Raw genomic sequence first — 13,776 nt, 5'->3', positions numbered from 1 at the left:
AAAAATCGAATGGACGAAGTCTGGAAAAATACCCAGTATGGCTTTGAATGGTGTTAATGCCATTGAAAATACTGTCTTAAATACATTTGAGACTCCACTGGTATCAGAAATATTTAAGATTTCATTCAGGATTTCTGCGAAATGTATGGGGGAATTAGTTGATAACAATGAGTGAATCTCTGCAGTCGTCCTTGCGACTAGGAGATCATACGTTTCTTTTGATGACGTGAGCCTGGTCGGCGTCTGAAGAAGCACTGTTTTCATTCTGCTTAAAGTATCAACTCGAATAGAAGTAATTTTCAAGTTAGGCCATGCCCTTGCCTCCCTGTCTGGAAATGAGCTGGGGAACAATAAGCGTCCACAGCACATGACCTTCGCAGTCGTACTAACGAGATAAGGAACCCCGGGCTGTAGACTACAACATCTGCGATCCACAATTAGAATGTAACTCCCGTTATAGAGTCTTTTAAAGAATGGTTCTATCTCTGTTGCAGGTGTGCCTAGCTGGTGACATGAAAGGTTATTTGAGTTCCCTTCACAGGCTCCATGCAAACTAATTCCATTACACAGAAGTGTACCGCTTAGTGACATCGCACAATTATTGCCACTAAGAAACACTTTCTGTCCTTTATTACTGACACATGCATGTGAATAGGGCAAGTTCCATGTTGTCTTAATGTACCCTTTTCCCAATTTTTCGTACAAGCCAGCCTGTATATATTTTTGGCAGTATTGAAACCTGAAAGTAGATATCGGAATATTAATTATCCCATGTATTATCCATTCAATGACAGGTCGTTCTGACATTGTCAATGGTAATCTCTCGAGTTTCTCAATGCTCAGGATTGTATAATCAGCACCCTTCTGTTCCATACTGATCTGTTTATCAGTAAGGTTAAAGATATGGAATAGTGACGTTGTGTTGATTAAACGCCAAGGCACATAGCGTGAACGCAGATTTTGTAACGTCCAGCAGAGCTGTACAATAGAACGCAATTGAGACTGACCGTGTTGTAACAACAGTAAGTCTTGCGATATTATGTCGATTGCTGATGACACAATGCTGTCCAATGAAAAGATTCTGGAGGACAGAGTCATTAACCCATTGTCCACTACAGAAAGCGATTTTTCCAAATTAATACGGTCAATTTCCCGTATACTTTCTGCTGTCTCAATTTGAGTTATCTTCCAGGCCTCGTTGTAAGCTGCATATATAGAGGCTGCTATGAAGCGTTTTTGACGCTGTTTGCGTGGTCCCATAATGAAATCACGCAAGTCAGCACCATCAGTAAGTAAAGTTAGGTGTTGCTTAATTTCTGTCAGTGTGGAAGTTTTTAGCCATTGAAGGCAGAGTTTGCCCACACTGTAGGTGGTGATTATCCCTGGGTGTTGTCTTTGGGAATATCTAGGGTCTGGCCTGGTCAATTTGAACCCCTGTGTTTTGTTCAGGAATCTGTCTTGACAGTTATTAGTATCTGTGGGCCAGATCAACCATTGTTTCTAATCAGGATTTGTTCTGTTTTGGTTTAATACATAGTTTACGTCTATTTCTTCATCTGCAGAGTTATTGCTGTTCATTGTTGGTTTTGGAATAGACGGTTTATTTAAGTCTTTGATTTTGGCTAATCCAAGACAGGTAGTTTGTTGAATAGTTTCATTCAAGAATATAATTTGTTCTGGGATCATGCAGGCTCTAAACAATGATTCTATACCTTGTACTTGCCATTCTTTTGTACCCCAAACACTTTTCACTTCAACATTTTTGTCCCAATAATCAAAACCAAATGTATTCATTTGTTCAAAAAATGAGTCCGAATATATCAATTTCGTGTTTGTAAGCATGGTTTTTGTTCCTGTCTTATTTGACAATTTGAAATAAAATCTTTCAGCATTACTTGTGTTGAACCCTGAAAAGTATGAATATTTGTCATAAAAGGTTCTTGAGCTTCCTTTTGGAGGGGTTGCACAATGTTCTCATTAATTATAATTTAAAACATTTCTAGGTTGTGCTGATTTATGTAAAAAATGGTTACCATAGTGGTTGTAGCAGTACATACTATCATAATTAGATGAACCCTGCAAATAATCATGTTTGGTAAATTTAGCAGACATCACTAGATCAGACATCATGTAATTAATACTTTCAAAGTCCCAATCATCAGCAAAGGAGTTTGGTTTTACAAAGTCACTCAACGAGATCTTGATTTGGTGTGGATATTTGAGGATTTCGACCGGACCATAAATTTCATAGTCAGTATTGTCCCATGCTACCCCACCCGTTATAGGATTGGCTGTGAAATTGACTGAAGAAAGTTCTCTTTTCTTTACGTGTGAAGACGTGTGTGGCTTGAGGATCAAGTTGATTTTCTGGCTTGCTGTGTCCATTTTAGCATATTTTCCCTCAATGAAGCGTCCCAAACATAGTATCATGATGAGCCAAAGTATCAGGATAAATACACCAAAGGACACCCAAAATTCAATCCATGGAGAAATCAGATAGGTTTCTTTCAGCTGTTTCCATATTTCCTTAGCTTTATCTTTAAAAGTTTTTGTTGATGGCTGTGTCTTTGATTCACTTAGATCTTCAGAAGAATCTTCAAAGTTGATGAAGTAGCCGGATGCCATTCTGTCTATTGTTCCAATTGCTTCAGGATTACTGTTTCTTGCAGCTTCAGCATATTCATTTGTTACTTCATTGTAGGTTGGTGTGTCTCTACTAAATGTTTTTATTTGGGTTTTCAGAGGTGTGAGTTCCATTGCATTGTTGCATAGTCCTTGTTGTTGTTCTGTAGGCGTTTCGAATGTGATTAGCCTTTTAGTTAGCACCTCTGTACTTGTAGCAAACCTCGGTGTTCTACTACTTATCGGGAGTCCACTTGGCCTACTGTTTGTTATCGGCCACATGATTGTGGTTTTACCAGGTCGATGGATACAACTCGGTTCTCCTTTTTACCAGCAAGTGGCGGTAGTACAACTGATCTTGTCCCGTTGATGGACAAGACAGGAATTGCTTTTCTGTAAGAAGGCCCAAATTCCTTCTTTACCGCGATCTTTTCTCTGACTAGATCCCCGATTTTTGGAATCCAGACAGGTCTTGCTGGGACAGGTGGTGGTTCTTCAGTGGTTGTTGGCTGCTGTTTCAACTTTATGTTGCTCAGGTCTTTTCTTGTTTCGTTTAAGTCCTGTAAAATAGCCAAACGATCTTTGATATCAAAGCTTTTTTCTTTTACCACTGAAGTCTGACTGTCAAGATCTAAGACTAGCATCCTAGTTCCAAACAGTAATTCGTACGGACTGAATCCCCTCAGAGAATTTCTTGGCAAGTTGTTTAGACTACGTAGGACACTTATTAGATGTTTGACCCACCCAGCTCCCGAACCTAATACCTTTGCTGTTATAGATTGCTTTATGTCTTGGTTTTTTCTTTACACCGTCCCGTATCCCTCAGGAAGGAAGTGAGAAGAATCCCGCTTCGCTATGCTCATTTGGCCTAGCTTTCCCACAAGCTTGAGGACTAAAGTGAAAACATTGGTCACACGTAGCATGCTCCTAGCGTATATGCCATTTAGACTCGCAAATCTTTGTATAACAGTCCCGACGTCAGCCGAGTGCTGGGGTCTACATTTATAAGTGGAAACTAGTCTTTATTTGTTAATGGGACGCATTATTTACACTTGTTTCACTGATTATTGTTTAGCCCTTATTGAGTGAAACGCCATGGTATTACCCCGTTCCTCTCGCCGCTGCGATCTCTGTTGCAGCCGGGGCATTTTTTTACAAAGATGTGATGATGCAGGCTCATGCCTGGCCACCAGTACACTGATTGTAGTTCTTCCAGAGAATCTTTTAGTTTGAGGTGTCTGAGACCCTCGCCCATATGTGCGTCTGCTATTAACAAAGTTCTCCTGTCCTTGTTTGGAATTACTCTATCCCCCACTCCAGGGATTCGAGCAAAAGGAACGGAGTTCGCATCGATTATGTATGTATATTTGAGTGGATAACTGATCGGTAACGCTGAGCAGTCGCCTTTTGATGACGTTTTCACCGCCAGCATTGTTTCACCGTCAATGTATTTTACTGCACGCTTTTTTCTAGCTACGGAAGCCGATTCAGTTGCTACCGCTGTGGCTTTCTCAGCCAATGAATTCCCTGCAACGTGAACTCCATCACGCTGATGACTCAGTGAGTGTATCACGTGAGTCTTTGGTAGTTCTTTTTTTAACAGAACTATTTGTTCCCAAAGCAGTTTTTGTTTTATTGTTGCACCTGTGTCATCTTTGTAACCGTTTTGAATCCATTTCTGTAAATCGCTGTTATATGATTTGACGCAGTAATACGAATCGGACACTATGAGTGTCGGGAATTCGCGATCTGCATTATCTAGCGCCATTTTCAATGCTATTATTTCAGTCTGTTGTTCTGAATTAGTTTCTACTGAGTGTGTTTTTGTTAATAGAGTTCTTAGTATACCTCCGCGCCACACTTCTTTTGTAATCTCACATGTGGGGTTGTATGCTTGTTCCCCCCAAACGGATGGTTGAGCATGTCCGTCTGTATAGATTACACAAGCGTACTGTCGTAATGGCAGAATGTCGATTGGCAGAGGGAATATTCTTTCATATTCTAGACATTTTAGTTCCTCTAGTTCTGGATCAAAGTAGTATTTTACTTTGTCCATTGTAATGGAATTCACCCATTGTATCCATTCCGGATTCAATGCTGTTGTTGGTAAATTACACGGGGTTGTTAATGCCTCAAAGGCTGATTCTGCTGTTCTGACTGTGATGTGTCTACCGTCAGCTTTATCTTTTTCTCTAGCTATTGCGGTTTGAATTGCATGAACAATGTTTTCTTTAATGCTGAATTTCTTTTCAGCTTCTGTGTACAAGTGTGATTTGAATGCAATTGGAACCTTTTCTCCCTCGTTAGAGGTCAGGTATGTGAATCCGCATCTTCCTGGGATGACTCGAATCACAAGGTTGCGTGTGTTATCACGTGTTTCTAATTTTGTTTTAATTAACATATCTGTTTGTAAGGATCTCATAATTTCTGTGTGTTTTTGAATCCAATTTGATTTTTTTTAAATCTGGTTTTATTAGATCATAAAGGGGTTTGACCCTTTCTGCGTAATTTGCAATGTATGTTCTTCCGAAATTTAGGAAGCCTAGAATTGACTGTAGGTTTTTTAGTGTTCTAGGTGCTTGGAGTACGGCACATTTCTCTAGGAAATTGTCAGCCAGGCTTTTGCCTTCACTTGATAATTCATATCCTAAGAACAGGACTGTTAGATGGGCAATTCTAGATTTTTTAAAGTTGAATTTGTAACCCTCTGCTGCGAACCCAAGTATTATGGTGTTCACTCTCTTCAAGTGAGTATCCAAGTCATCATCTGTTAGGTATATGTCGTCGACATAAGATAATGCTTCGTCGTCATATGTTTGTAGTAACTCTGTTACCCTCTCTGAGAATACTCCTGGGCTGTTCTTGTACCCCTGGGGTAACCGACAGAATTCTTTTTGAGCACCATTTATTGAGAACGCTGATAAGTATCTGCTCTCTGGTGCTATATTTTGACAAAAGAATCCATTAGAGATGTCTAATGTTGTTTTATATTTTTTGCGCACTATGTTATTCATTAGTGCAGCACTATGCGAGTTTTGTACTGCAAAAGTTTTGCAACATGAGTTAAGGTGTCTGTAATCCAAAACTAGACGATATGAATTGTCTGGTTTGGAGACAGGAAACAAAGGGTTGTTCATTTGTGAGGTGCAAGTTTCAATCACCCCCTGGTATTCTAGTTGATCTAGAATTTCTTTTACCTGTTTTTTAGCTTCTTGCTTGATTGGATACTGCCTTTGTGCAGTAGGTTGTGATTTTAACTGGATTTTGTGAGGAGGAGAGTCCTCATCCCATCCTACATGATTTTTATATAAAGCAGGAGCTTGAGCTACTGCCCACTTTCTTGCAAGTGTATATTTTTTATGAATTGGAATATGATTTTTAGAAGGCAGGCATAATTATTTCTTCGCCATGTGGGCACTCCCTGACGAACTCTGGTGGCCAATCTTTTTCAGCTAGAAGGATGTCATAGCCCTTGGAGAGATTATCCCAAAAAAGGCCCCTTATTTTTCTAGTCTTATCCCCTTCTATACGTAAAGTTATTTCATATATTTTGTGAGGTTTGCTAACTCTGGTGTCTGCAGTTTCCACCTGAATGTATTCATTCGTGTCCACTGTCTCCAGATGATTCATAAGGACTTTGCGTGCTATGCTCACTTCTGCTGCGCTGTCTAGCATTGTCTGAGCCCACTCTCCGTTTTTCAGCTGTGTCCTCAGTATTCTCGGCATTGTTGAATACTTTAATACTGGCTACCTTCTTTTTTGGAAACTGTAATTTTTTATTTGGATGAGCAGGTTCCTTGTCTTTGGACTTGACGTGCCCTTCCCTGGGTTCCGATCGTCCTCTTCTTCCCGATTTCTGCGAGGAAGTCTGAAAAGATTGAGAGGGACGTGTATCAAAACCTTGATATCTATCAGGTTTCTTTATGTTATCCCTATTTCTAAGGTTGTATTTTTTCACAGAGGGCTCCCTTTGGGGAGACTTGGGTCCTTGGTCCGGAGATCTTTCTCTCCGCCGAGGAGACCTTCCTCTGGACTGGAATCTCTTTTCTTTGGGATTGGATTGTTTGTTTCCATCCCAGTTCTTCTTTTGACTGTTTAGATTATTTTTAATAAATATTTTTTCAGGACTTTCAATTAGTTGGGGTTTCACTGGTATTCCACCCAAACTATCTCTACCTAGTTCTTCATAGGATTTTTCTATAATTCTGGCAATTTCAGCTGGTTGGTCTGCTATATCTGTCTCTTTTAACCTCTGGCGGATCGCCACATTCGCTGCTTCTCCTTTTATGTTGGCTAGTAATATTGCCGAGACCTGCTTGAAGTCTTTTAGTAATTTCATACCAAGAGTTAAAGCGGGTTCTGGACCGTATTCATCTTGAATTTGTTTTAGCACATCTGGTATTACTGACATGGATGGAACTCCATGTGTTTTTGTGTAAATGGAAGCAAAGACTGTACCCCAAGTGTCACAGTCCTCCACGTGTGGTGCGATTCCCATTGGAAGACAGATAGTCAGAATCCTGTGTTTATCCACAGGGGTGGTGTCTGGAAACACCGCCTCTATTTGGGTGATTTTTTGTGCTAACCAGAATGGTATTTGTTCCCGTTTAGCTGGTACTTTACCTAGGCAGGACTGTATGTTCTGTGGTGTAATTTTATTTGTGTTCCCCTGATGAGGGGTCAGCTGTGGGATTTTAACTACAGGTTGGATGGTTGAAGTCCGCATTACATATTGGACTAGTTGTCTATATATTTTAATTAATTGTTTTAGTTGTACTGAAACATCTGCTGCAGACATTCTTTCGATGTCTGGATGTGGTGTGTATCCGGCTAGGACCGGCCACGTTGCTCCTGGTCTACCTAGTGGACCGAGCCTGGTGATGTGATTATTATGTTTTAGGGCGCCATTAAACAAGAGCAGATGCTCTTGGAATTTGAGTAGTACTTCCACTTCCTCGAAAGGAGTGTAGGTATCCGGAGGTTCCTCTATTTTATAACAGTGGAACTCCTTTGTTACAGCATTTGCTGCTGGAAAGTTTATCCATGAATAGAATACCTCTGTCTGCCGATATTCGTGTGCCTCAATTACGAATATGACTGTACCACCTCCTGGTGTCAGTCCATTGTCTATAAGTTTTAACGTTATAGATCTTCTTATGTTGACCGGGATGAGTATTATATCCGGGTCTGCTTCTTGCATAGTATTATCAGCTCCTATTACTTCAGCTGCTACTCTAGCTCTCTCTCTTTCATCATCACTGTCTGGCATTTTACTGTCAGGATGGTTATTCTGTTTGTTTGCAGATCAGGTTTCTTGTGGAAACAAAGATGAGATGCACAATATTTTGGAACAGTGTATCCTTCAACGTTGATTGAACCAAGAACCATACATAGGAGTTCCCTCCTGCGAGGTTTGGCGGATTTTACCTCTCACCCACTCCAGACGTCTTTGGAGTATTATGGGAAAAAAGGGTCTGAGTGAAAGAGCACGACTGAGTTACTCTAAAGTCTTGCGTTAGTTTTATCGCCTATCCAAACACGTTGGGCGCCATGTAGTGTAGTTCCTCTTATCCCAATAGGCTCTGCGCATTGGAATAATACCTCCAATAGTATAGACCTAGACCAGACGTTAACTAGGTCTTCTACTGTCGATATTAGACTTAAAGTTTTGGGTTTGCCAGCTAGCTCAGAGTTCACTAGAAACTTTCTCGAATAGACAAGGAGGAGTTGAACCTCCCTGGATAGACAAGAAGGGATTTAGTTTCTGACAACCATAGAACATGACAACTTTGCTCTCCCCTAATCAAGAGTGTATCTCTAGAGTCGTGTGAAAACAAAAGACAACTTATTTTACTCAGTCAGTACGTGCATTCTTAGTTTCACCAGATTGTAGAGAAAAGGAAGAGACGGGCGTGTTCAATAAAAGATGTTATTTATTGATCAGTCTCTTTTCTCGTACAAGAGAAATGAATCGATATTATTGCAATACTTATGGTTAAGTAAAGTGCATACAATAAAAGCAGAAGTATAAAATAATACTGTAAAAACATTGATATGGTTTCTAAGCCATACGTTATTTAAAATGGACAGAATAGATACATACATATAAACATTTGACTAATCGTACTCAACTGGTGCTTCTAACCACGCCTACCCCAGTGTACCTGACCTAAGCCTAATACGTGGGCGGGGATAGAAAGTAGTAGTTTAAGTTAAGTTTGTTTTGCCAAGTGACTGATTACAGAATTCTCTGCAAGGGGTTATTCAGTTCCGTACCTTGAATCTAGGATGATTGAGGGATGGTATCTCTCATCTTTGGTCTCGATATTCCAGGCTGCCTGCAAGGGCTGCTCGGAAGCGCCGGAGCTGGATTTCTCGGCAGGAGAAAGGCAGCGTCTCGTTCTCAGCGCGTCAGGAAGGCGGGGCAGCTAGTGGGCTTCGCTCTCTGCTGGGCTTCGGGAAGTCTCGCTGCTCCGATCTCGTCACCACCACGTGTGTTTGCTTAAGGCAATATCGGTAATATTTATACCTGTAAGGTGCCGAGATTGACGTAAGGATGGACATAGATACGTCAATAAGGATATCATACGAGCTGGTCGTTAGCGCATTCTTTTACTGAAGTTCTCGGTGAAATCAAAACAATGGCCGCAGGGTTTTTCCCAGGTTGTCATAGGTTTGATTTGTTTTGAGAACTCCGTATGCCTTATCAGGGGCTGGAGGAATATTGCTTGCCTAATTAGATGGCAAGCGTTATGACCTAATCAGATAACGCGCTCCTGTGCCGTGGTCTGGCGTAATCAGATAACGGTTTCTGCATCATGGGATGGCTGCTAGTTAACTCGTTAACCAGAATAGGGTCAGGAATAGGGGGATCGATACAGAACCTATAGGAATACATCACAATAGGGCTATTAAAGATGAGGCAATTGTGTATATAAGACCCCTATATTTTATATGTGTACCCCCTGCTCTCGCAAGTGCCACCCAATCATACAATGCTTGTGCTTCATTAAATCCCCACCACCATCCTCAAACAAGTAGTGCCTTCTTATTTTTCCATAATGAAGCTTTCAAATTTCTTGAAATAGGAACTGCAAATAAAACCATGGCATATTCATTGTCCCCAAACATTATTATGTTAACATCACAGTGAGGTACTTTTTTACCATTGTATAAAATCCCTCAGAATAGTTTCCCCCAATACTGGCAAATAATTAGACATGTGTTGAACATATGGATCCTATCAGAAGATGTATTCTCTCATCTGAGAATTAAAAACTGATTTACATGTGATGTCTTGGAATGCTTGGGGCATTGAATTCCATCTGCAGCCTACGAGATTCTTTGAAAAGCAGTTGGAAGTGAGAGCTAGTGGGTGAGGTTCTGCCAAATAAATACCTGCTTATCTCTCCCATTTTATTGTGCCTTATCAACTTTTTACACTGGTGTAAAAATAAAGTTAGGAGACCTCAACACAGGCTGTGGAGTCACTTACTGCCATCTGGTGGTGCGGTACTCTCCACTTGGCCGGTACTGATGGTCTATCGCTGTTCCTCGGTACTCAAGCATGTGTTGACCAGGAGAGAACAGTAAATGCTCCATTTGGAGCGAATGATGTCCCTTCCACCTGTGTGCTGCTAAGCTAGATGAGCCTCGTAAGTGTGATCACTTTGGTATAGGTGTCCCCAACCAGCCATGAAGCCTAAAGTGAAAATCAATCCATATGTGCTGAGTTATGTTATGTTAGTTTATTTTTCTAATGCTCTTAGCTACCCAACAAGGGTTTGCCAGCGCAGGCTGTGAAAGAAACTCTGAAAACCTAGATTAGAATTATTGATTAAATAGCCAAGTTTTTATTTGCTTGCGAAAATTGGGGTACAAATTCTCTTTCTGCTTCACGTCAGCTACAGAGTTCCACAGGGTTGGGCCAAGATAGGAGAAGGAGTGACCTCCCATTCTCACCAATTTAATCCTGGGAATTTCGAATTTGTCTTCCGTGGATGAACGTAACAGACGGGTGGGATGATAGGGACGTACCAGATCTTGCAAGTATTTGGGTGCAGAGCCATTCTTGATTCTAAACATATAGCACAGGGCTTTGAAATTTGTACGATTTTCACCCCTGAGCCAATGCAAATCTCTCAGGGCATTAGACATGCTGCACATTCTAGGAAGTCTGCACAGCAATCTGGCTGCAGAATTCTGCACCACCTGAAGCTTGCACAGCACATCCCTGTTTGTACCCAAAAAGAGGACGTTTCCATAGTCCAGGCGAGATGTTACAAGTGCCTGGACTACCGTCCTTTGGGTACTATATTAAAGTAAAAATGTCAGCTATCTTGGAAGGTTAGGAATGGATTGAAAATCAAGCCCACGATAAAAGGAACAAATGGCAGCCATTTTGGAACGTGAGGGACTATTCAGAAATCAAGCTCAATCATTCATGAAAAGTTGTGGAGCACACAAGGTCTATCTCCTTCAGAAGAAAATGCTGATACCCATGCGTAGCTCCCATCTTTGGTGATTGGGAGGATTAGCAGTCCTTTGTTGTTGTTGCTTGTTATGTGGTGATACGCACACCTACATGACAGTCTGCATTAGATCTAAGTTTAATTCTTCCAAGCTGAACTATTCTATGTCCTTTTAGTGTCAAGATACTTTCACAGGTATTTAATATTAAGAGATTCATGGTCATGCAGAATATTTCCACACCCCCATTTTTATTTTTTTGCAAACTCCGGGTAAACCACCAGACTTGTGGTCAAAAGGGAAAAATTACTTTTTTTACTTTATCAGAGTTTGTCTGAACCATTTAACAATGGACAAATTGCAGGTAGGTCACTCACAAGGGTTCAACGACCTTAAGCAAAAAACTTCAGAGAGGACACAGAAGTCCAAGACTGGAATGCTGACCAATGCTGACCAGGACACCCGAGGCCGGAGGCACCATTGGAGAAGAAGAAGAAGAGTTGCTTCCTAAAGAATTACAAGGAAAGAACTGGAGCAATAGGGTAACGCAGAAGGAAATTGATAGGATGAGAACTAGCAAAACCCCATGAAAGAACTGGCGTTCAAGCAGGAGTCCTAGAAAAAGATGACACGCCTGCATGAAGCGTTGCAATGGAAGGAAACAACCAATTTTCCTCCTTTTATAGGACAAAGAAATTGCATATAAGGTCCCTATCAAATCTCATGAATTTTATAAAACATTTAAAAATCCTGTTTTTTCTGCTCTTTCAGCTAAACCTTTACCTGACTATGCTTTTTTGTTGTTTCTGGTAGTGCAGACACAAGCACTAAGATGCCTTTTGGACATTCATTGCGCTTTACAATTATAAATCAAATCAGGAATTTCCTAAGGCTCCATATTTGATTAGGGAAAAAGTTCTAGACTTCTATACTGTGATGGCCACCTGAAGGCAAGTTTAGGTTGTGAGCATGTTGGCCTGCCAGCACTCTCACAGACCTCCCATCGGGTGTGCCACTGGTGAAAGTGCAAATGTAAATTAGGTATGTTGTGTAATGAGAAGATATGTGATAATTTTCTTCTGAACAGTAAAGACGAAAGAGTAGGATATGAACTTTGTCTGAAGGATGAGCCTCCTTTGCAGCCGCGGTGCGTGCAGGTAACAGTGGTGGGGGGATTTGAAGGGACGATGATGCAGAGGGAAAATTAAATAAATTATTCAATTTCCCTCATTATCGTCCGTCGGAATGCCCGCCAACCCAGCCCCACCACCCCACTGCTGTTACCTGCACGGACCACGGCTGCTCCTTTGGCTAAAGCATTATTGACAGCCAAGAGAGTGGAACATTTGTTCGTGTGCCTTTCAGAAACCACATGAATTCAGAAGAAAATAAACATTCCCATGTTAGTGTGGTTAAGAACGTGAAGTGAAAGAAAGGAAATGGGGTGCAAGGGGGGTGTACCCAAATTTAAGAGTTGTATTTCAGATGTGGGCAATTTGGACACATGGAAAATTACAAGGATTGTCTGACACAAAAGGCCATATTCAATAGGTGTGGGAAAAGGAGGAATTTTTCAAAATGTTGCAAGTCCCCATCACAGTTTAAGAAGTCAATTGAGGGGAATGAGTGTTGTGGTGCGGTGGTATTGCAGTTTGGGTGTAGTGCTTGTGGAAATCTCAGCGATACTGTGTGCCTACATGGTTTGGATGCAATGCTGTTTTTTGATTCATGCTCCTCACAGTTGACAAAATAACTTCACATGATATCTATTGGAGTTTTTAGAAAGAAATCCCACTGGGAATCCAAATGCAGGAATGGAGGTCTCATGTCTCTTGCAGGCTAATATTGTTCCATTCACAGGCAAAAATTCCAAGTGGCTTCAAAAAAACAACCTAATTATTTTCAATAGGCAGGTGGCTTGTAAACCCCTGAAAATGGGTAATTTGAGAATCAACATTTGTACTACTGAATATCAACCTCCCGAATATTGTGCCACAACAATATCAAGAAAAACAACAAAAACAACACATCTGCCAGTACTGGAAATCACTAATTTATATTTAGACTGACCTTTACAGAAGACTCTGTCCTCTTGAGGCGAAAAGCCGGGAGGTGCAGAGCTCGTTTGTTTTTTAAAAGTGTGTGTCTGGCTGAAGGTCGATTTAGGACTGAAAGCATTTTTCCTGTTCCCCAACCCTTAAGGCCTCTTATAGGGCTTCGAGCCGCAACCAGAGTCCCACGACTAAGGAAACAAACAGTAGCTTCTAGCGCGGGGACACACCAGCAGGTGTAACCAAGCGCTTTATAAAATTTATAATAATAATAATTTATGAATAGAACATACCGGTCCGTTTTTTAATTTCCGTCACTAGTTTATTATTTCATTTTGTCACTAGTGGAACATTATTAGTTTATCAATAGTTCAACATTTTGTGTATATACAAACAACTGTACATGTAAAACATTACAATTTGTCGTTACAGAATATCAATAAACAATACAGTTACACATTTACAACACATCCAACTTACATTCATGCCAACACATTCATACTACTCTCATACATGAAAACAAAAAACTTTTGGTCCTATTGTCAACTCTCCATTATCTATCCATAAGATGGAACTTAAGATTTCTAAATTCACAGTTTTCATTTGATCAGAACAATCCTTTGGAACACAGAAC

The sequence above is a fragment of the Lissotriton helveticus genome, chromosome 8 (genome assembly GCF_964261635.1).
Source record: "Lissotriton helveticus chromosome 8, aLisHel1.1, whole genome shotgun sequence".
Classification (NCBI taxonomy): domain Eukaryota; kingdom Metazoa; phylum Chordata; class Amphibia; order Caudata; family Salamandridae; genus Lissotriton; species Lissotriton helveticus.
Note: the sequence above shows the minus strand (reverse complement) of the source record.